Here is a 25079-nt window from a genome sequence, read left to right on the forward strand (position 1 = left end):
AACTCTCCCCTGCAAAATTTTGAAGGCAGCCCAAGAAAAACTTCTCCTGCCATTGATCCAATACAACAATAAATCTATGACTACATAGAGTCATTAGAGAAAAAGAGTACCTCAGTAGACCTAGGGACTTTAGCTAATCCAAAGCAGCCTGCCACCTCACAAGAAAATCTGATTATCTCTCTCAAACAAGAGATCTATGAGCTAGAAATTCTGAACATGCACATCCAAAAAGAAAATGAAAATTTGAAGGAACAAAACAAGGTGGATAGAGCTATTCATGATAACACCATGCTACACTTGGGATTATGGCACAAGAAGAACATAAAGTTGGAAAAGAAAAATAAGAAGCTGAACAGGGCACTTATTAACCTCAAGTACAGATTCCTCATGAGGAAGCCAAGGATGGCAGTCGGTGCAAAGAAAAGCAAGAAGAGGAAGTTGGATGTGTTGGTTGAAATATCAGAACAAATGCAGTAGGAGGAGGGAGTTCACAATTTTGATTGCATGGGGACATGCAATGGTTTTGCAGTAGGGGTATGTTGAGCCTCAAAACTGCCCTTTCCTTAGCAACTCTTCTCCCCCTTCTGCTTTGTTTTTCCATGAAGAAAATGCATCCCTATCATCAATAACAAGTATACATTGACTTAAGGAGAACATTTTAGTGGTTTACATGTTATGCTTTTATGTTTTTCTATTTGAATAAGATTTTGTCTTTTAGCTACAAAACGAAACCTATTCTGTAGCTAATCGGTTGTTTCACAGCTACTTCCATGCTTTTACAGGTTCCAGGTGTTAGAAGGAGAAAATAACTACATGGGCAGCTTGGAAAATATCATGACATGGATCGTGTCCTATTCACCTAGCCCAGGTCGAGAAAGAGGATGGTGCAAGACCCCGGTCAAAAGAGAAGTCAAATGGAGAGACCTAAGGCAAACAAGACTCTATTTTGCACACATTTCACAGCGATGGGATCTGAAACAACATCCTAAGCCCACGGAATTCAACAGCCATCTGTGCAACCAAATCCAATAGCCATCACCTTAGATTTATGTCTCCAGCAACTGAGGAAGAAGATTATGTGTGCCTGTCTGCTACATGTTTTTAGTTGTAGCTTATTTTTCTCCATAAATAGTTGTATAATTTGTTTATAAATACCTGTGTGAAGAACACAAAACTAGTTTGAATTTGCTCATATATTAACCTATTGAGGGCCCTGAAATCGGGTCAACAACAAGGGGGATACCCACCTGGTCGGGAACCTGGGTGGTGTTATAGACATTTTTGTGCCTCGCAGCATGGAGCATGAAATGTCAATAATTACAGGGATCCTCAGTCCCTAAACATGTTGTTCTTACCCCTAGAAGAACAAGGTCAGCAAACCACAGCACTTCCCATCAGTTCTCCACCTGAAAACACTCAGAAACGGGCTATTTTTGGATCATGTCAGCTGCTCCACTGAGCATCTGCGCTGGAATGCAACTGCTCCTCCTTGTACCTGCGCTGAAAGTCAAATCTAATGAAGGCTACCTGCGCTGGGCGAGATTGGCCAAGTGGCATAGTCATTCTGCAAGGTGTCAATTGCCCAGCAGGCTTCCAAACTGACACTTGGTTCAAGAGATTCGCCCTGTGATGAGTAAGAGGTACTTGATCTCCATGTGTAAGCAAGGATCTCCAAGTGGACTCAAGAACTGAAGATTAACTGAAGAGGGAGAGGACACAAGGCAGCTTTATGTCAGTCTCAAGCTGACTCATCCTCTCTTCTTCTTTCCTATATATAGAGCTCTTCTATGAGGTCTAAGGAGGCTGGAATTTTGTGTAAAGCAAGGAGGTGATGTTGGTTTACAATTAGAGCTATTGGGTGATTGTTTTACTAGAGGTGAAGAGGAGAGTTCTTGCTGCTGGGGAGGTGCTGCTGGATTGGAGCCATCATTGGTTGTAACCTTCTCAGAACCCTGTTACTTCTATCAATAAAGTTTTGCATGTTCTCCTATATACTTGTATTGCATTGATGTATTGTATTTACATGTATATTTGATTCACTCTAATCCATGCATCAGTTATTAGTACATGTATCTTGTAGTCGCCTCTCTTGTTTTGTGCAGGATCTATGTGTAGCTGGACCGGCAAAGAGAGCAAGGAGCTGGGAACAAGAGACAAAGAGAGAGGACAAGGATCGACTAAGCGAAAGACACCAGGTTGGTTAATCTTTTCTCCCTTCTCTCTGTACTTTCATAAAGGAAAACATCAAAGCTTTACTTTCAGTTGTTGCTAAAGACTGTCACCTTTAGAGTAGGGATAGGGTCATCCGCATCGGATACTTTTCCCCACAACAAACTGGCGACTCCGCTGGGGAGCCTAGTATCTTGTTGGTGTTTGTAGTATTTTGCTATTCATTTCTTGAAGAAAAGAGTACCAAATCGAAAAGCTTTTGACTATATCAAAAGTGAAGTAGAGGGACTGTTACTCTTGCTCATTTGCTGAGCAAATTCAAGATTTGAAGAGCTTATCTACAAAAGACTCTTTACTCTTTGTGATAGCTTTTCATCCTCTTGATCATCCCTTAGCCTGTACTTGACCTATAGCTTTTTATTTCAGCAAAAACAGTGCATTTTTGAGCTTTTTATGACCCGGAATTCTTTGTAGACGAAACTCTCGTGAGTCAGTGCAGGCTGTCCACAGGCAGTCTGCATTACAGCGCAGGTGCTCCCTTCGGGAACTACGCTGAGAGTCAAACTGGCAGACTAGAACCTGTGCTGGTCCAGTTAGCCATTGTCTTGCTCAGCTTTCCCTTTGTGTCTTAGCCCTGTTTTCACTGATTTTTGCTGATTGCTTGCTGGTCATTGTACTTGCTGTAAACCATTCTCCTTGACATTATTCCGCCTCAGTTGTGTGATGAAACTGTGAATGTTCTTTCAGTATTTCTTGTTTCAGTCACATTTTCCCATTGTGAAAAGTGAACCAGTATAGTTGTGGCCTCTTAGATCCTGAACTGTAAAAGTGTCTTTGTGATCTTATGAGCTAGTTTTGTTACTGTTCATGGATGTTTGAGTTTGTTTGTTTTTCACTTTATGGTTTGAATTCATACATTTTTAGTGTTGAAACAAGTACCTGTAAAGCGTCTTTTCATTTTAGACAAAACTTGTTTGTTTACACTTCAAATTGAATTCGAAAATTATACAACAGTTTCCTTTTGTCTACATCAACATTAAGGGAAAAGAAAAGAAATACATGCATCTTGCATTTGCATTTTTGATAAGTTTGTGTGTCTGATCTAGGAGAAAGTGCATTAGTTTGTGCTTTGTACTCTGTGTGGAAAGATATTGTTTTTCTCTCCCCTCAGTAGTTAGGATTTTCAAAGCTAAAAAGATTGTGAAAGCTTGCTTATCATTTTAGCTGCATTTAGGAATTTGTACCAATACATCTCGTGGTGATCCTGAAAGACAAACTGATAAACAAGATCAACTTAAAATATATTGAATGAATCTAAAAATGCATTGTAACATAACGCTCACAATAGAGGTCTAAGTAGAGACGTGTTCCGGCGTCGTTAAACGTAGTGACTGTCGATCTCTACGAAGGTGGGTGATTCCTCCTGAGGGACGATAGCACTAATACAGACTTGAGCTCCCGCGTACCGTCGCGTATATTGGGAGACCCCTATAGGCAATTATCCTTTATCCTTAGGAAGCCGTGTCGACCGCCCTACTGATCGCGATGCAGTGAACACAGCATTCACGAAGATCAACCACCCGTACCGTAAAACGTATTCTGTGGTTTCGCGAAAGGTTTGGCACACCCTCTGCCTAGATCTCCAGAGCAGTTTCTTTTGGCCCTTTTCAAACTCTATAACTGAAAAGGTCCAACCGAGCATTTGTCACTTCGGGCTCGTTAATACATCGAAGGCGACTAGAGTCATCTTTAGCTTTTTCTCGACTCTTAAAACATGAAAAAGCAAAGTTGTGTCTAAAAGCGTCTAATAAAATTCATTCAATACGGAAACATAATTCCCCTTTTTGTATTTTAGTTGATTAAGTAATCCGCAACCGTGGAGGAAAGTCAATTAAAACTCCGTCGTTCGAGGAGACTCGCGAGTCAGCCGTCTTTTTCTCCGGAATCGAGAGTAGTACGGACAAAGCGAACTCGCTTGACCGGATCAAAATATCCCATTAAAGTCAGAACAACAGTTCCGACAACATCTGAGATTCTGGTCACTCCTAATATTTCTGGAATCCCTGCCTCTATTGAAGAAGTTCAACAGCAACAGAGGGACAGTTGTACTGATCCTAGTCTGAAGGCAAGTACTTGCATAACTGAACCAGTTCCATCTGAAACCGGTCCACAGAGTCTTGTTGTTCAAACAACTGTCGCTGTCGAAGCAACCCCTTCTTCGGCACCAGAAATCTTTTACGGGCCTGACGGTCTTCCTCTTCCTCCTGGTCTGATCGCAATAGAGGAAATCGTAGAGGACCAGCAAGCAAATACTCCAACTCATTTTGGAGTAGGCACCACTCTTTTTCCTTCTACATCAGAAGTTTGTCCATCGCCACAGGAAGTTCCTGTAGAATCGATAGGCAGTTTATTGGATAGACTTAAAATGTCTGAGCAACCGTCGACATCTAGGACTGTGCCAAATGACACAGCGACAGCAGAAGCTCCTGCTGTCAATCCAACGATGTTTGCCGGCATACCAGCTGTCCCGACTAGCTCTCATCAGCTAGAAGGAGTCCACCCAGGGACTATTACGACAACTTGGTCTGTTCCAGTTTGTTCTTCCGGTATAATACCCGGTAATTCTTATGTTGAAACCAGACAAATTGATCCCTTTGGGAATCAGTTTAGACCATCCAGTCGTCAAAGGCAATATATACCCTTGAGCTCCGGATTGTTACCGTATGGGGGGCAATATGCCCTTTCAATTCCCCTTCCTGGGGGATACCCATATGGCAGTTTTCAACAACATTCAGGTTTGACTGAAGTAACGACGAGTGGTTGGGTACCTATGTTACCCCAACAACCAAGAGTTGTATATTCCATGCAACAGTGTGTACCTATGTCTAGTATCCCGACGACGCCAGCAATTGTAACCGTGTCGCAAGTTCAATCGATGCCTGTTGTATGTCAACCCCAAGTTGTAATGCAACAGCCCATTGACCCTGCAACACAACCACAATCGCCAACTGCCGGGACGACACAGATACAAACGGGAACCATAACCCCGCAACTTGGTCCGTCGGTTAGTGTCGCACAGCAAAACATGGCTTCACAACCATGGATGGTGCAATACCAACAACCTCAGTTTCAACAGGTGTACCAGGGATCTGAGCAACAGATCTTTGCGAATAGTGGGCAACCCTATATTCAGAACGGATTAAATCAACCACTTTACAGTGGCCAAGCCCACCAGCCGTATCAGTCATATCAACATCAGTTGCACTATGCTGGTATGCAAAGGCCTACTGCTCAGGCGATTCCATCGTATCCTGGGTACGCCTCGCCAAACCTGAATCAGCAGTTGCCATTCGTGGCGACCCTAGAATTACCAGATTTACATCGATTGACGAACGATCCAATCGCCTATGCCCATTGGTGGCCAACGATTCCTCACAAACTTCCTTCGGACATTCCTAAATTCAATGGAAATCCTGGCGAAGACCCGTCGAATCATGTGATGACATTCCATCTGTGGTGTTCGTCGAATACCTTGAATGATGATTCGATAAGGCTTCGCCTTTTCCAGAGGACATTGACTGGTCCGGCGGCTAAATGGTATATTGAATTACCTAGAGCCTCTTTCGACAATTTTAGTTCCCTAGCCACGACTTTCTTAACACACTTTCAGTTACCTATAAGGTACGAAACTGGAACCGAGATCTTAACCAATTTCAAGTAGACAACGGCCACACATATATCAGATCATATACATGAGTGGCGTCGTCGTCGCAGAATGGTAAAGACTTATGTTCCAGATCAGCTTTTAGCTGAGTGGTTTATAAAGTCGCTTCTTCCTGCTATAACAGAAGATGTGGCGAAGGGGGGAGTCGTAACAGAGGAGCAAGTTATTGCTTGTGCCCAGTATTTAGACTTAGTATATACTCAGTCTGGCACGCTCTATGACAAGATACCTGACGCCCCTAGACCGGAATTTTCAATTCCTCCCCCTCCTGGATCAAATAGTGACTCTCATGCCGGCGATGGTGTGATTGGCACTGAAAACGCAAAGTCAACACGGGATTCGTCTAAGAAAGCCCGTAAGACTTCAAATCAAAATGCAAATGAAGAACTTCTTGCCTCGGAAGTAAGTGCCGTGTCGGACGACAAGGGCAAACAACTGAAGCAACCAGGGGGCAAGAAGAAAAAGAAAGGGAGAAAAGGGAAACCCCCTTCGGGGTGTCATATATGCGATGAGGATCATTGGACAGCAGATTGTCCATGCAAAGCTGAGATTAAAAGATTCTTTAAGAGTCCGAAAACCTCAGCTGTGTTGACTGATCCGTTTCCTAATCCTGGTCAAAATTTGGTTGCTAATCAAAATGCTTCCCGATCCCAAGTGCTTATGTTGTCTACCTCAAAGCAGCAGAATAATGCTTTGACAAGGAATATAGATTACGAGAATCCATGGCTATCGAATAACAAGGCTAATGAACAACCTAGTAGTTCGACGACAGCTTTGACCAAAGTTGTGCCACCCATCATTCCTGAACCAATGATAAAGTTGCCAAAGGGAGTAGTACACAAATCGACATTTAATCCTCGTGCCAAAATAGCACAGAATTATAATTTAATAGAGGACCTGGCCCAATCGCCGTCCGCTATGTCGACATTTGAGGTACCACAAAATTGCCCCTCACAAGAGCAAACTTTATTATCAGCAATAGGTGGGATTGGCCCAATGGATTCCAATCTTGTGGCCTTTGATCATAAAGGATATGACCCTAAGTTACCAGCTCAACTAGCTTTCCTTATTCAAGTGAAAGCCCTCAACAAAACTGTTCATCGAACAATTATTGATGAGGGGGCATCTACATGTCTTATGTCGATGAGTTGCTGGAAAAATTTAGGCTCACCACCCTTGTCGAAATCGTCAACGACCTTAAAAGAATTTGATGGACGATCATACACTCCCTACGGGATTTTAGGTAACTTGCAAGTTGAACTGGGGGGCAAAACAGTAGAAGTCGATGTTGAAGTAATTGATGGAAACCTCGATTACAACATCCTACTAGGAAGGCCCTGGATATATGCCATGGCCGCAGTCGTGTCGACCTACTTCAGGAAGATTGCATTTCCCTTTCAAGGAGGGATTACAGTCGTCGATCAACAAACTTTCCTCCCCGACAGTTCACAAGTTACGGGAAGCATTCCAATGATCCATGGAAGCGATCATTCACTTCAAAATATTGGAGTAGGTCTCCTGAAAGACCCTGCCTTAATGGGTACTTTTGCCCTACCGCCTGCAAGTAATCTGGCGGAAGTGGCCACAGTGGAAACCTACAATATGATATCTTCTATGTCTAATGGATTCAGAAGATTCCTAAACATTTTGTCAGCATGGATCATCGCCCTAATGGAAATACTGTAAATACAGTGGGCTCCGAGGACGGTTCTTATCTCATGTCAACCTCGTTAAAAAATGAAACAAGGAGTCATGAGGATAGTTCTTTTTCTGTGTCAACCTCATTAAAAAATGAAACAAATCCCCTTTATCAAAGGTAAACCTTCATTCCAACCACCGAGTTGGATGCAATGAAGCTTGGGGGGCATGCACCTCGATTTGCATTATTATGCTGGGGGCATGCAAACAATCGAGCAGTTTTTGTATAGAGTTCATGCTCGTTAAAAAATAAACACAAGTTGTGAGCAATCTTTCCCTACAGTTCAAGCTCATCCAGAAAAAACGAACCGGTAAGCAACCTCGAGAAATGTAACCTTTGAAAGCCATATTAAAAGCCCTTGGTTGTGTTTATATGCCATCACCTCCATCCGTTCATTTGGCCAATCGTTCACCTCCATATGTTTGTTTACCCATTTTGAGGAACAGCTGCGAAGAGTGATTCCACTTAGCCATCCTTGTGACACTGCCGTGATTGGAGAATTCCAACCTGTACCTGGAATCTGCTGCTATCCCTGTTCATCACTCGTTCCTCAAAAGACGAGTCTTCTTTGAGCTCTTTTCACTGACTCGTAAAATATGAAAAGTTTGCCGAATTTTGGCCTTCCAGCTCGTTAAAGCGACCGGAAAGCTATCCCTCCTCTAGATTTTAATCTTTTTGGACCTGAGGGATTATTGCACAAAAAGATCGAGCGCTTGTTTTGTTCGGCTCGTTAAAGCAATCGAAAACTCATCCCTTCTGTATTGTTTTATACTTTTTCGGACTTAAGGGATTAGATGACGAAAAAGGAATCATGGAGTTAACTTTCTGTACCTTTTCAGACTCTCTAAAAATGAAAAGGACCGAGTTTTCCTTGTCGTTAGACTCATTAAAATGATTAAATAGCGACAAACTTGTCTTTAGACGAGAACGAGTTTCCCTATCGCTAGGCTCATTAAATCATAGCGATGGGCTTGCCCGAAGGGCAGGTTATAGAACAAGCATATGTTATCCTCCTCAAGCTTGACAAAAATAAAGAGGTACTGGTCAGAAATGACTGGGGAAAAATTGGGAGAACATCAAAGTTTAATGGTAGCAAGTCACTCTTGAACATGACACTTTTCCTCCGTACCACATCGGGTTGGGTTGTTTCATTCACCGGTCTCATCACCATGGTCCTCGCCAAACCATCCACATTTGGGGTAATGCTACCGATCCATCGCATCAGTGTCGTTATATGTTCAAGAGAGGTCATTATGAAAGTGTCAACCGTGTCCCATCCACTACCATACATTATCCTTCATCCACTCATGATCGCCACCCTGAATCATATGTCACAGTTTGTTTTCACCTCCACTAAAATCATTAGCTCCATTCCGTGTCATTGATGTGGGATTCATTAAGGCCCTCCTTTGACGGATCGCTTCTTGTCGACTTCAGCTCATTATCCAAGAAGTTGATCTAGGAACAACCCCATCAGTACTTTGAAGCTTGCATGCCTCAATGGCAAGTTTCTCACTTCCGGCGACAGGTATACATCAATGACCTTCGACCAGAAGATTTTGCGTGGCGTTCGACGCCAAGTCCTTTATTCACGCCACGTGAATTGTACTGCAGTACCTTGAGGGTCATTATCATTATCGGTGATTCCTCTCGCGCTTGTTAACGGTTTTCATTATTGGCCGGTAATAAAGCGATGTCTTTCCATGTTCGACTTCAGCGCAATTATCACATGGATCGACTTGTACTTAGAGTGAAGATCGAGCGAGTTTGAAGACCCCGGATCTAGTTTCATCCATCCGGGCTGCGATATATATTTAGGAAATATAAAAGCATTTGTCATGTACATCATTGCAGCAGATGATCATCCTATTCAAAGGATGATAATTTCAGCAGAGAATTATCAGTCTATCATCAGACGATCGTCTGTTCTATGTACCAAAATGTATTTATAAAGCTGAGCATGGGAATGCCCGCCTCAGCTAGATCATGAAAAAAAAATGAAAAATAATTTATTGTATTGTATTGTATTACAGGGCGCCTCCTCAGCACTGGAATGAACTTCGGACCCTCTAGATAAAGCATTTCACCCGATAAACGGCCTCATACTTTAGGGGGCAACTGTTATAGACATTTTTGTGCCTCGCAGCATGGAGCATGAAATGTCAATAATTACAGGGATCCTCAGTCCCTAAACATGTTGTTCTTACCCCTAGAAGAACAAGGTCAGCAAACCACAGCACTTCCCATCAGTTCTCCACCTGAAAACACTCAGAAACGAGCTATTTTTGGATCATGTCAGCTGCTCCACTGAGCATCTGCGCTGGAATGCAACTGCTCCTCCTTGTACCTGCGCTGAAAGTCAAATCTAATGAAGGCTACCTACGCTGGGCGAGATTGGCCAAGTGGCATAGTCATTCTGCAAGGTGTCAATTGCCCAGGAGGCTTCCAAACTGACACTTGGTTCAAGAGATTCGCCCTGTGATGAGTAAGAGGTACTTGATCTCCATGTGTAAGCAAGGATCTCCAAGTGGACTCAAGAACTGAAGATTAACTGAAGAGGGAGAGGACACAAGGCAGCTTTATGTCAGTCTCAAGCTGACTCATCCTCTCTTCTTCTTTCCTATATATAGAGCTCTTCTATGAGGTCTAAGGAGGCTGGAATTTTGTGTAAAGCAAGGAGGTGCTGTTGGTTTACAGTTAGAGCTATTGGGTGATTGTTTTACTAGAGGTGAAGAGGAGAGTTCTTGCTGCTGGGGAGGTGCTGCTGGATTGGAGCCATCATTGGTTGTAACCTTCTCAGAACCCTGTTACTTCTATCAATAAAGTTTTGCATGTTCTCCTATATACTTGTATTGCATTGATGTATTGTATTTACATGTATATTTGATTCACTCTAATCCATGCATCAGTTATGAGTACATGTATCTTGTAGTCTCCTCTCTTGTTTTGTGCAGGATCTGTGTGTAGCTGGACCGGCAAAGAGAGCAAGGAGCTGGGAACAAGAGACAAAGAGAGAGGACAAGGATCGACTAAGCGAAAGACACCAGGTTGGTTAATCCTTTCTCCCTTCTCTCTATACTTTCATAAAGGAAAACATCAAAGCTTTACTTTCAGTTGTTGCTAAAGACTGTCACCTTTAGAGTAGGGATAGGGTCATCCACATCGGATACTTTTCCCCACAACAGTTGGCGGCTCCGTGCCCGTTTGGTATAGCGGGTCCGACTGGGGATAACGGGACCAGCTTCCCAATCTAAGGGGTTGTGTGTGTGTGTATAGGGTTTGATTATGCTATTTCTTGAGAACTTTTGAGAACTAATCTAAATCTAACTCATCCATTTGACTATAAGCTGCTGAAATCTAATGAAAACAACATATTCAATCTATGCTAACATCGGGTGTATGTTTTCCATCATGCGATCTAAAAAGATTTCATATAATAACTGGTAATGAAGATTATTCAGCTATTATAAGAATATAAACCATTTAAGATAAACCATTCTGCATAAGAAGTTAAACAGAACATTTGTGGACTGCATATTGCATGATAAATCCTTCATATGTCAAGCATGAACAAATGACTCCACCGTACAAAAGTGCCAAATGGTAACCACACATTTATACATTAACATATAAATAATATCAGCTGTATATCACTCTAAGCAAATAAGTAGAAATTCATCAAGAGATAGAAGTACCATTTATGACTGATTTTTACTCACAAACTTCAAGCAATAATGATTTACTTCTACTACTTTAAATGCCCACAAAGAGTACAGAAATGCAACATCAGTAGCAGACATTTAAGATGCAAATATAAATAAATCCGATCCTTCCATTCATCAAAACCTCCTCTGAGGTGCAGAAATGCATGTTCTGAGGACAAGTTTTTGACAAATTTATGGACCCTTCTCCAATGCAATAAGAAGGGTTGAAATACTATGTCCTAATTCTAATAATATTATTATTACAAAATTAAGGATTCGGTTTTCAAACGACCGTCCTTTTTCTAATCTAACAAAAACAAAAAAAACAACATTCTAAATAAAAATACTTGTGTACTTGGTCTTTGAAGTTGCATGTGTCTAACAAAGGCTTGAGAAGAGTCGGCTGGCTAATTTCTGTTCTGAGCTGGGCTGTGAAAACGGCATCTATAAGAGTTGGTGCTACCTTCTCGGCTGCGTTCATGATACACTTTACCTTCATCTCTTGGCTGTGCGGTTTAACCAGGTACGTCCAGTAACTTTCCCAATCCAGTTTGGCCAGTGCTTGGATAGCTTTCCCTTTTTCTTGTGCCTTTTGCCCCCATTCTGTCTCCAGTTGCAACTTGTTTGGTAGGTATCCCGGGGTGGTCTCTGAAATCAAATTGGCGTTGTGTAAATTTTCATTTACAGAGTCGATAAGAATACTCGCCTGTGTCGCTGCTGTTTCTACCGCTTGCTCTGCCTGCGTAATTTGCTCGTCCCATTTACTAAAGAGCATTTCTTTATGACTTTCATTAATTCTAGGTGCTCCTGCTCTTTTTCCCTCCTCATTGTCTTGCCAAGTCAGATATCCTGTTACCCTCTTGTCGTTTTGATCATATTCGCTTCGCAACTCCACCACCTGACTGGTGATTTTGTCGCTCAGCTCACAGAAGTGCCTCCACTGTGATATTTTATGCCAAAATTCTTCCTGCCGCTGCAGTAGTTGCTCGTTCAAGCGGATGGACTCTGAAATGAACTCTGCCAGCTTTGGTTCATCTTTGTGCATTTCTTGCTCCGTCTGTAGTTGTTTTTCTTTTTCTTAAAGACTCTTTTGGTAGCCTATTTGCATCTGTTGAAAGTCTTCTTGAAGTTTTTCAAGTTGCCTGGAAGCTTCATTGTTTGCGTTGGCTTGCTGCAACTGTTGTTCTAACAGTTGTATGTGATTTTCTTGCTCCTTTAAGAGTTGTTGAACTTCAGAGGCCTTGTCAATAGTTGCAGAATCATACGCTCCTGCGATTTGAGACAGCTTCGTAAGATTTTCTGTTGGATTATTATTTGGGTCTTTCCACAAGACGTCCAAATGTTCAGCGTCTTGAGACAGTGCATTTTCGAGCTTTCTTTTCTTTCTCTGTCTCCTCACAACTGCTTTGTGCTGGGGGCTATAGAACACATCTAGTGGGGGAATTTCTTCCACGTTAAGTAGAATTTCTGAGGACGAAGTGATGGGAAGGCTTTCTGTTTCTGTGGTAACGCTGACTATGGTCGGAGCAACTTCTTGCACCCCTTGTGTGTCACTCGCAGGCGTCTTTGGTACTTGCCCTTCGAGGTTGATTAATTCATTGAAAGACTCCCACTCTTTGTCTAGCTCTATTGTGACAAGAGGAGTTTCGATGACCGGAGGAGGAACATTTCTTGGTGGCGAGGTGAACTTGTTGCTGAGACATTACACCTGACTGAGCTGTATCTTTGACTACTTCTTCGTTAATTTCTTTGTTATGCGCAGACTCTTCAGGATGCTTGGAAAATTCTTGCGCAGTGTTGGACTTAGATTTGGAAGTGCTGGAGTTCTCACTGAGGCTGATGCTCGGAGTTGGCTCTCTAGTAGGTACCCGCGGCCTTTCTAGTGGAATGCTGGCCAGCCTTCTAGCTCTGTATGACGTGAATTTCTGGAGGTCACCTGGAGATAACTTCGACTGAGCTTCCCGCAAAATCTCTTTGAGTGAGCTCTTACCCTGAAAGAGATCATCAAACAAATCTTTGTGTCCAAAGAACACTCTTATCTTGACGCTAGTAGTAAAATCTTGGGCAACTTTATTTGGGTCGAATGGCCTCGCTGGGAACTTATATAATTGAAGGCACGTCACGTTTTCCACCTCACCACCAGCGTGTCCTACATCGAACAAAGAGAAGGCCCCACAATTGACGGGGAATTGAGGCCAAATGGCCTTTTTCTTATCTTTTAATTCTTTGGTTAAGCCGCCTTCGGAGCAGGTTTGATAAGCGATTTCTCGAGCCAAAAGCTTATCGGGGACATACAAGGGTAGGACATGCGGAGGTACAGTGCTTCCATAAACTCGGATGTAAGTAAACCATTCTTCCCCAAACCATCTTGCGATGGGGATGATGTCTGCCTCGGCTTCGGGAGAGCACCTTGGGGGGTCCTTATCATATCTCATTCTATATATGGGAAATATAAGCCCATGGCAAATCTGGTAAAAATGAGGGGCAAACTGGGAATCCCACAAGACTTTGTGATAGAGGTGGATAGGCGACGGGTCTTGGGTAGTCCATTTCCATCCCATAGTGGGGAAATTAGATACAAGGCAAACAGAATCCATAACATAGGCAGCCAAATAGAAAGGAGGATAGACCCTTTGAGAAAAGGATCTTTTGGACCTGTAACCAATCACAGCTGTATACAGAGTATCGGAAAGAATTTTAGCCCAATCTACTATCTCAGCATTTGTGGCAACGTCAATTAATGGCAGCCATTCAGATGAAAACTTGTTGATATCGAGCATACCAAACAACCTACATAGCATGGCTGCAGCAAAACAATATGGGGAAGTAAGGGAACCAGTGTTGTACATATCGTTCTTATCCTTCTTTAACGGCTCATCTCTTCTAGACCATTCTTTAGTAGTGTCCGATAGATCTGGGTTCTCGATTGCGAACTTCTTAACAAACTGTGCATTATAGGTCGCTTGCGGTTCGGGCAGATGGTACATTAGCTTCAGATCTTGGGCGGCGAAAGATCCCACGGGCCCATGTCCCTGAATCTTGAATTGTCTGTTATTTAACTCTGCGTCATCCAGAATCCACTTGATCATGTCTGTGTATGGTAGAATCTTAGGCCTTGCTGCTATTCTGTGAAGGAATGAACATGCTAGGTCTTCCAAGGATGCTTCAGAGGAGCGTGGTGCACCTGCAACGATGGTCTCTTTGATTATTCTCGGTTTCTCCTCTTCTAATAGCCTGTACATGCCTTCCCATGTCGAAATTCCTGCATCTCGGTTGCAGGTTGTAGCTGTGTATAGGGGCGCCATCTCCTTGGTCTTCTCTCTTGCTTCGGAGCTTTGAGCTTTGTTCTTCTTCCCCATTTTCACTTTGTGTTTCTTTCTGAGTGGTCTTTGCACTTTGTTCCTGCAGATTACAAGTGAAATGGAATGTCCGATCAGAAAGGTGATGGGAGAGTTTTTAATGCAAGAGATAAACCAATTACACCACCTTACGTGAAGCAAATATCCAAGAAGGCACGCGTCTTTAATCCTCTTAATGACTGACAACCAATTCATTTACTGACATTAAAAGCGCATGATTTCAGGTCATGATATGGTAAGTAGCTTTTCCTTTGAAAGGCGCGCCCGAAGGATTCGTACTAAGGTGATTTTATGATTTGCTGACGTACTCTCGCATGTCGCACGATCGCAACATCGCAAATCGCAAAACTTAGTGCTTGCCAAACCTTGTCTGGCTTTGTTTCTGCGATATGCGATCTAGCGATCGCAATATCGCAGATCGACGAACTTCTTGGCTTTTCGCTATGGATATTATCATGGTGCGATGCGATATCGTTGTTAATCATGAGGGTGGTGTGTATTTTGATTTTAGAAGAGTAACGGAGATGTTTCCTATCTTTTTGCATGCACGACTTTTTAAAGACCTATCATCTACCACAGACTTAGGCTTTTTAAAATATCTACGACGCCTTTTCTAAATTATGATTTGTAACTTCAAAAAGGAAAGTCTAGCTTTTCCTAAAAAATTTATCTAAGGGTCCCCATTCAATTTAGTATCGTGGTTTGATACTAAATAATAAAAAAAAGGGGGGGGGGGGGGGGTGGGGTGTTGTTGCTGGCCACAACAATTGGCGATTCACTTGGGAGAACCAGTTATCTCTGCATTTTTAATTGGCGCTTTTAAAACTTCTAAAAAAAATTTTGAACTTTATTATAAAAAGATAAGACAAATGAGACTTCAAACTTCTATATGATGTTTCGTTTCAACCTCTTTCCGTTTTAATTACTTGCACACCCAGTTCGTCTTTGTATCTAAATCAGCTATTACTTGGTCTTTATAAAACATAAAATAAAGTCTTCCCTGTTTATCAGTCCTTTAGTATGCTCCTTAGTCGCAGGTAGAGCCTCTGCTGCCAGCAGGCGTCCATAGCCTCGACAGGGTTACCTATTAACCAGCAATGATCCTTTATCCTGCTTGAGGTTACTCACAACATTCCAGAGAAAAATCCTTTTTGACACACTTTTCCTTTTTTAACTCTCTAAAGAACAATGTCTTGGTTTGGTGGCCAAATTATGACACAGTCATTCACTTGATTTACGCCTTTGCTGAACAAGCCGGCTCGTGATGAGACCTCTTGTCTTCTGATTGCAACAATCTTAAGTCGTTGCCCTGTTTTGATAGACAGTATTGGCAAAGTCAGCAAGCTATAATATATGTGATCATGATAAGCCGGCTCGTGATGAGACCTCTTATTCTTTGAGATATAGTGTTTTCTTTGGGTTGTTTCTCTGCATGCTGTAATTTCCTTTTAGCAGGGAGGAAGTCATTGTTTTTCCTTAAGAAAGTTCTGGACGACAATGACAGGGCTGTTTTTTAAACAAAGGCCGTTTTGGACAGAGAATATTTATCTTAAAATTGATACCTTTCATTATGCTGACTTAAAACAAATCCTATACTGAGATAGCTTTCTTTAAAAATTTTGGAGTTTGAAACTATCATCATATATGGGTTGAAGCTCTAATGATAATAAAGATCAAATTTTTAAAAGATTCGTTGTTCATAATAGCAGAAGTTCAAAATTTTCAACAGAGACAAGGTATCTTTAGTAAATGTCAAATGTCATTGAACCAGAACAAACATTATTATGGAGGAAATTAAAAAGGAATGATAGGCAAATATTTTCTGAGGTTATGAAGAGAATATGTATAGCTTTGCCTATCACTTATTAAAAAAAAACAAAAACCTAACTAAATTACTCCTACTCCTACTCCTACTCTAACCATATACAGGAAATAACTATGTGAAATGATATTTCCAATGGAGCCATCTATTCATTTTTATCTCTAGCCGTATGAATCTTCCAAGCTTTAATAAAAAGAATCGAACTCTTCTTGGATCATAATTGTTGGCTAAGAAATAAAAACACAGAATCTCAACTGGAATTCTGTCTGGTTTTCCTTTCTTATGCAAAGTTGTTTCCAACTGGGTACCTATTGGATCGTAAAAATCAGAGTGAAATTCAGTTGTGAATTGATGATCTCGCAATAGGAAGGATAACAAGTCAAACTGTGGACAAGATTTTTTGATTTCAATGACTTGTAACCTTTTATTTGTTAATTTGGAGTTTTTTGTGATTTTGTTCGAAAAGAAAATTCCCATATGTAAGTCGCTAAAACATAATCTATCAAAATTTTGAAATTTTGAAAAGAAATCCGATTTTGTACATAATGAGTGTGAGTGAGAACGGAATGATTGGGAATCTATACAAATAGTGTTACAGGACGACTGGGTTTTATTTGTAACATCTTGCTTTTCACAAAAACTGGCCAGGTTTTGTGAATAGGGAACTAGGTCATGACTACAAACAGGAATGGAGCTTTCCTCATGATACGAATCATAGATTGGGGTATTACCTGGGATAGTAAAATCATTTGAGTGATTTTCTACTTCGAGATGAGGGTGGACTGACATGATTTCTGATTTAAGATGCCCTCTACCTTCTGACCCTAGTTGAGTTATCTGAGAAAACTCAACAACATCATCATTGTCAAAGTAACTATCACAAAAGACTCTACAGATTTCCCTAGGTTCCTCCTTTTCATTGTATGTTTTCTGACAAGGGAGATCAGGCAATTCTTTTTTGTCTTTGATCGAAAGCTGTGTTAATGGGGTCTCTCTAACTTGAAAACCCAATGATGAGTCATTTAAATAACCCTCTGTAGTTTTTGAGATATCTTGAATATTAAGAGGGGAAAGATTGTCATCACTAAATACATCAGGATAAAGAGAGAAATGCGAATCTGGAACAATGCATTTAAAGACATCATAAAAAAAACTTTGTTCATCAGATTCATCACAAATGTCGGGCTTTAGATCATACCTTTTTGCGCTGATACTTTTTGAAAGAGAAATAGTTGACTGATCTAACCTTGGCATCTGAATTGGTCGACTTGGAATGATTTTGTCTGGATTTGTGTCAGAGTCATCTTCTGGTTCCAAGGTAATTTTCTTTTTAGCATCTTCATCTCTCTTTTCTGGTATTAGAGCATGCATGACTCCCAGGCTTTGTAGATTTTCTTCAATATGGATGCTTTGTGTATTTGACTTGAAATGGTCATTCATATTAGAAGAAAAGCTAGCAAAGGTAGAATTAATTTCTGATTGGTCAGGCACAGGAGGTAGGAAATACTCATCATAATCTGAAGATTCTTCGTCTGTGAGCTCATTCTCGAGATCATACTGTAGGCATTTAAGATGAACTCGCATATTGAAATCCCTTACGGGTTCATCTTGTTTTCTGAGATAATCAATTTCATCATATACCTGGTTGTAGTCATAACAATCAAATTCCAAGATGAAAATTTTAATGAAGTGGTCCCAGCTGTGAATTGATGCAACTGGGAGGGTTCTGCACCATTTTGCAGCTTCTGCTGTGAAGGTAAGAGTAAAAATCCTGCACAAAACGCCTTCATCAATCCTCTGAGTATCAGAACTTGAAACTTTTTGTATGAACTGAAGGGCGTGATTGAATGCGGAAGAGTTTTTCTTACCGTTGAACTTTACCTGAGACAAGAGCCTTACCACGTCTGGTAGAATGTTGGAAGAGGTATGAACATAGATGCAACTCCAAATAGGAATTTCATGAGTAGCCATCCTGTTTCAAGATTTATAATTCGAAAAACATTCCAACAGGTACTACGCTCAGGCCCTCCTTCTAGCGCCAAATATGTTGAGGGCCCTAAAATCGGGTCAACAACAAGGGGGATACCCACCCGGTCGGGAACCTGGTTGGCGGCTCCGTGCCCGTTTGGTATAGCGGGTCCGACTGGGGATAACGGGACCAGCTTCCCGATCTAAGGGGTTGTGTGTGTGTGTATAGGGTTTGATTATGCTATTTCTTGAGAACTTTTGAGAACTAATCTAAATCTAACTCATCCATTTGACTATAAGCTGCTGAAATCTAATGAAAACAACATATTCAATCTATGCTAACCCCGGGTATATGTTTTCCATCATGCGATCTAAAAAGATTTCATATAATAACTGGTAATGAAGATTATTCAGCTATTATAAGAATATAAACCATTTAAGATAAACCATTCTGCATAAGAAGTTAAACAGAACAGTTGTGGACTGCATATCGCATGATAAATCATTCATATGTCAAGCATGAACAAATGACTCCACCGTACAAAAGTGCCAAATGGTAACCACACATTTATACATTAACATATAAATAATATCAGCTGTATATCACTCTAAGCAAATAAGTAGAAATTCATCAAGAGATAGAAGTACCATTTATGACTGATTTTTACTCACAAACTTCAAGCAATAATGATTTACTTCTACTTACTTTAAATGCCTACCAAGAGTACAGAAATGCAACATCAGTAGCAGACATTTAAGATGCAAATATAAATAAATCCGATCCTTCCATTCATCAAAACCTCCTCTGAGGTGCAGAAATGCATGTTCTGAGGACAAGTTTTTGACAAATTTCTGGACCCTTCTCCAATGCAATGAGAAGGGTTGAAATACTATGTCCTAATTCTAATAATAGTATTATTACAAAATTAAGGATTCGGTTTTCAAACGACCGTCCTTTTTCTAATCTAACAAAAACAAAAAAAACAACATTCTAAATAAAACTACTTGTGTACTTGGTCTTTGAAGTTGCATGTGTCTAACATAGGCTTGAGAAGAGTCGGCTGGCTAATTTCTGTTCTGAGCTGGGCTGCGAAAACGGCATCTATAAGAGCTGGCGCTACCTTCTCGGCTGCGTTCATGATACACTTTACCGTCATCTCTTGGCTGTGTGGTTTAACCAGGTACGTCCAGTAACTTTCCCAATCCAGTTTGGCCAGTGCTTGGATAGCTTTCCCTTTTTCTTGTGCCTTTTGCCCCCATTCTGTCTCCAGTTGCAACTTGTTTGGTAGGTATCCCGGGGTGGTCTCTGAAATCAAATTGGCCCTGTGTAAATTTTCATTTACACAGTCGATAAGAATACTCGCCTGTGTCGCTGCTGTCTCTGCCGCTTGCTCTGCCTGCGTAATTTGCTCGTCCCATTTACTAAAGAGCATTTCTTTATGACTTTCATTAATTCTAGGTGCTCCTGCTCTTTTTCCCTCCTCATTGTCTTGCCAAGTCAGATATCCCGTTACCCTCTTGTCGTTTTGATCATATTCGCTTCGCAACTCCACCACCTGACTGGTGATTTTGTCGCTCAGCTCACAGAAGTGCCTCCACTGTGATATTTTATGCCACAATTCTTCCTGCCGCTGCAGTAGTTGCTCGTTCAAGCGGATGGACTCTGAAATGAACTCTGCCAGCTTTGGTTCATCTTTGTGCATTTCTTGCTCCGTCTGTAGTTGTTTTTCTTTTTCTTCAAGACTCTTTTGGTAGCCTATTTGCATCTGTTGAAAGTCTTCTTGGAGTTTTTCAAGCTGCCTGGAAGCTTCATTGTTTGCGTTGGCTTGCTGCAACTGTTGTTGTAACAGTTGTATGTGATTTTCTTGCTCCTTTAAGAGTTGCTGAACTTCAGAGGCCTTGTCAATAGTTGCAGAAGCATACGCTCCTGCGATTTGAGACAGCTTCGTAAGATTTTCTGTTGGATTATTATTTGGGTCTTTCCACAAGACGTCCAAATGTTCAGCGTCTTGAGACAGTGCATTTTCGAGCTTTCTTTTCTTTCTCTGTCTTCTCACAACTGCTTTGTGCTGGGGGCTGTAGAACACATCTAGTGGGGGAATTTCTTCCACGTTAAGTAGAAGTTCTGAGGACGGAGTGATGGGGAGGCTTTCTGCTTCTGTGGTAACGCTGACTATGGTCGGAGCAACTTCTTGCACCCCTTGTGTGTCGCTCGCAGGCGTCTTTGGTACTTGCCCTTCGAGGTTGATTAATTCATTGAAAGACTCCCACTCTTTGTCTAGCTCTGTTGTGACAAGAGGAGTTTCGATGACCGGAGGAGGAACATTTCTTGGTGGCGAGGTGATAACTTGTTGCTGAGACATTACACCTGACTGAGCTGTATCTTTGACTGCTTCTTCGTTAATTTCTTTGTTATGCGCAGACTCTTCAGGATGCTCGGAAACTTCTTGCGCGGCGTTGGACTTAGATTTGGAAGTGCTGGAGTTCTCACTGAGGCTGATGCTCGGAGTTGGCTCTCTAGTAGGTACTCGCAGCCTTTCTAGTGGAATGCTGGCCAGCCTTCTAGCTCTGTATGACGTGAATTTCTGGAGGTCACCTGGAGATAACTTCGACTGAGCTTCCCGCAAAATCTCTTTGAGTGAGCTCTTACCCTGAAAGAGATCATCAAACAAATCTTTGTGTCCAAAGAACACTCTTATCTTGACGCTAGTAGTAAAATCTTGGGCAACTTTATTTGGGTCGAATGGCCTCACTGGGAACTTATATAATTGAAGGCACGTCACGTTTTCCACCTCACCACCAGCGTGTCCTACATCGAACAAAGAGAAGGCCCCACAATTGACGGGAAATTGAGGCCAAATGGCCTTTTTCTTATCTTTTAATTCTTTGGTTAAGCCGCCTTCGGAGCAGGTTTGATAAGCGATTTCTCGAGCCAAAAGCTTATCGGGGACATGCGGAGGTACAGTGCTTCCATAAACTCGGATGTAAGTAAACCATTCTTCCCCAAACCATCTTGCGATGGGGATGATGTCTGCCTCGGCTTCGGGAGAGCACCTTGGGGGGTCCTTATCATATATCATTCTATATATGGGCAATATAAGCCCATGGCAAATCTGGTAAAAATGAGGGGCAAACTGGGAATCCCACAAGACTTTGTGATAGACGTGGATAGGCGACGGGTCTTGGGTAGTCCATTTCCATCCCATAGTGGGGAAATTAGATACAAGGCAAACAGAATCCATAACATAGGCAGCCAAATAGAAAGGAGGATAGACCCTTTGAGAAAAGGATCTTTTGGACCTGTAACCAATCACAGCTGTATATAGAGTATCGGAAAGAATTTTAGCCCAATCTACTATCTCAGCATTTGTGGCAGCGTCAATTAATGGCAGCCACTCAGATGAAAACTTGTTGATATCGGGCATACCAAACAACCTACATAGCATGGCTGCAGCAAAACAATATGGAGAAGTAAGGGAACCAGTGCTGTACATACCGTTCTTATCCTTCTTTAACGGCTCATCTCTTCTAGACCATTCTTTAGTAGTGTCCGATAGATCTGGGTTCTCGATTGCGAACTTCTTAACAAATTGTGCATTATAGGTCGCTTGCGGTTCGGGCAGATGGTACATTAGCTTCAGATCTTGGGCGGCGAAAGATCCCACGAGCCCATGTCCCTGAATCTTGAATTGTCTGTTATTTAACTCTGCGTCATCCAGAATCCACTTGATCATGTCTGTGTATGGTAGAATCTTAGGCCTTGCCGCTATTCTGTGAAGGAATGAACATGCTAGGTCTTCCAGGGATGCTTCAGAGGAGCGTGGTGCACCTGCAACGGCGGTCGCTTTCATTATTCTCGGTTTCTCCTCTTCTAATAGCCTGTACATGCCTTCCCATGTCGAAATTCCTGCATCTCGGTTGCAGGCTGTATCTGTGTATAGGGGCGCCATCTCCTTGGTCTTCTCTCTTGCTTCGGAGCTTTGAGCTTTGTTCTTCTTCCCCATTTTCACTTTGTGTTTCTTTCTGAGTGGTCTTTGCACTTTGTTCCTGCAGATTACAAGTGAAATGGAATGTCCGATCAGAAAGGTGATGGGAGAGTTTTTAATGCAAGAGATAAACCAATTACACCACCTTACGTGAAGCAAATATCCAAGAAGGCACACGTCTTTAATCCTCTTAATGACTGAAAACCAATTCATTTACTGACATTAAAAGCGCATGATTTCAGGTCATGATATGGTAAGTAGCTTTTCCTTTGAAAGGCGCGCCCGAAGGATTCGTACTAAGGTGATTTTATGATTTGCTGACGTACTCTCGCATGTCGCACGATCGCAACATCGCAAATCGCAAAACTTAGTGCTTGCCAAACCTTGTCTGGCTTTGTTTCTGCGATATGCGATCTAGCGATCGCAATATCGCAGATCGGCGAACTTCTTGGCTTTTCGCTATGGATATTATCATGGTGCGATGCGATATCGTTGTTAATCATGAGGGTGGCGCGTATTTTGATTTTAGAAGAGTAACGGAGATGTTTCCTATCTTTTTGCATGCGCGACTTTTTAAAGACCTATCATCTACCACAGACTTAGGCTTTTTAAAATATCTAAGACGCCTTTTCTAAATTATGATTTGTAACTTCAAAAATGAAAGTCTAGCTTTTCCTAAAAAATTTATCTAAGGGTCCCCATTCAATTTAGTATCGTGGTTTGATACTAAATAATAAAAAAAAGGGGGGGGTTGTTGCTGGCCACAACATAACCTCAGATTACTGTTCTATAATTTTGAAAAACTCATTCTCTGCTTTTAATATGAAAACCGTGTGTTTTATGGATATCTGAAAGCGTTTCTATAGTTTTGATTGAGTGCACATAACCTGAGCAATTGTAGAGGGCCCTTGTGCTGACTAAGGTTTCATTTCATTTTGTTTTGTCTTTTATAGTTAAACTGTCAATTCACCATTTCTTTCACAGTGTTCATAATCATTCCCATACTAACCTTGTTTATAATGCAGTCTTTATCATTTTCTTACTAACGCAAAATAGCTTCTTTTTGTTTAATTTCTTTCTAGTTTTTATCAGTAGTTAGAGGTTGAAATGAAGTAGTGTAATGTAGTTTATTTCATTTACTATTTCACTAGTCTTTAAGTTTTCAATTAGACTGATCAGTGCCATTATAGTTCTTGCCATTTTATTACTAGTTTAGTGACTCATGGTGTAGATGAATGATTCTAAAAATCCCTTCTAGTTGATAACTCATCTCAAACTAAGTGGTTCAATAATCCATTCATGCAATGAGTCTTTATCTTCTGTTAGGAAAATGAAGTACAGAATTCCTCAAAATGTCATCCCAAGGAAGTTTTTCTCCCAAAATTGAGAGGCAGAGTAACTAAGCACTTCATTTAGTTTTGCTTCCATAGTAGATAGTTGCAATTTCACTTTCAGTTTTAGTATTTCATTTAGTTTTTGTTCTTGTAATAGATTAGACAATAATTGCAATTGCATTCTTAGTTTTAGTGTTTCATTTAATCTTGCTTCTGTAATTGAATAGACAGTAGTTGCAATTTCACTTCTTAGTTTTTAGTTCATGATTTGGAAATAATGATAAGAGCAGAAATATAAACTATGTTTTCATTTCTTGACTAAACTTTACTTCAAAATCTTACTTAAGCTCTTTTAGTCCTCATCTTTTTAGATTCTTAGCAGTCTTCACAAAAGTTAAATTTAGGATTTTTCCAGTCACATTGTAAATCATTAGCGACTAAAGGACCAAAAACCCCCAAAACAACATAAAATACAAAAACAGAGAAGTAAGATGGGTCATTGTTTCTGAGAAAACTAGTGTCTTTTCGATCTACTAGTCCCACTAGGATTGGCAGCTATCCTAGAAACAAACAATCAAATCAATCTTTTATTTCTCTATGTATGATAGATAAGAGAGAAGCAAAAGGACCAACTTGGATCTTCCACTTGACTCCTTGCTTGATTTCTCTCTCCCTTGATAGAGATTGCAACTCCTCTCCTACTTGTCCTGCTTAGAGAATATTTGTAGAAACAAAGTTACAAAACACCATCAAAGCATCTTGATCCATTATATCATAAACAATGCAGAATCAGAAATACATTGAGCATACAATGGCATTCACAAATAACAACATTCACAAATACACGATTGTATGGAGGAAAACTCAAAGAACTTTATTAAAATAGAAGGGAGAATTACAACCCAGCTGTCTGATCCAGCATCAAAGCCCTCTTCACTTCATGAAAAGCAAGATCACCCAACAATACAATGCTCTTTCTCAAAGACAAATTATCAGCACTTCCTTGCAAATTACAAAGTTCCAGCCTCTAGATCTCTCAGATGAGGGATCCATTTATATATGTGCACAAGGGTGTGAGTCATCTCTGGGTTTTTGATTAGTGTCATTCCACTTGTTGTTCTTGGTTCCACTTGGATATTTCTTGGATCTCTTACTCATCCCTGGGTGAATTCAGAGAGGCAAGTGTCATAGAGGAAGTTTATAGAAGATTCCATGAGCATCCACTTAGAAACCTAACTTGGACATTTGTCCATCCTCGCTCACCGCTCCCTACAAAAGGCCTGATCAGTATGCATTGCACCTGGCTAGAGTAGC

This window comes from Pinus tabuliformis, chromosome 5_2 (assembly GCF_031772625.1).
Source record: "Pinus tabuliformis cultivar Carrire ecotype Pingquan chromosome 5_2, CPIR1, whole genome shotgun sequence".
NCBI lineage: Eukaryota > Viridiplantae > Streptophyta > Pinopsida > Pinales > Pinaceae > Pinus > Pinus tabuliformis.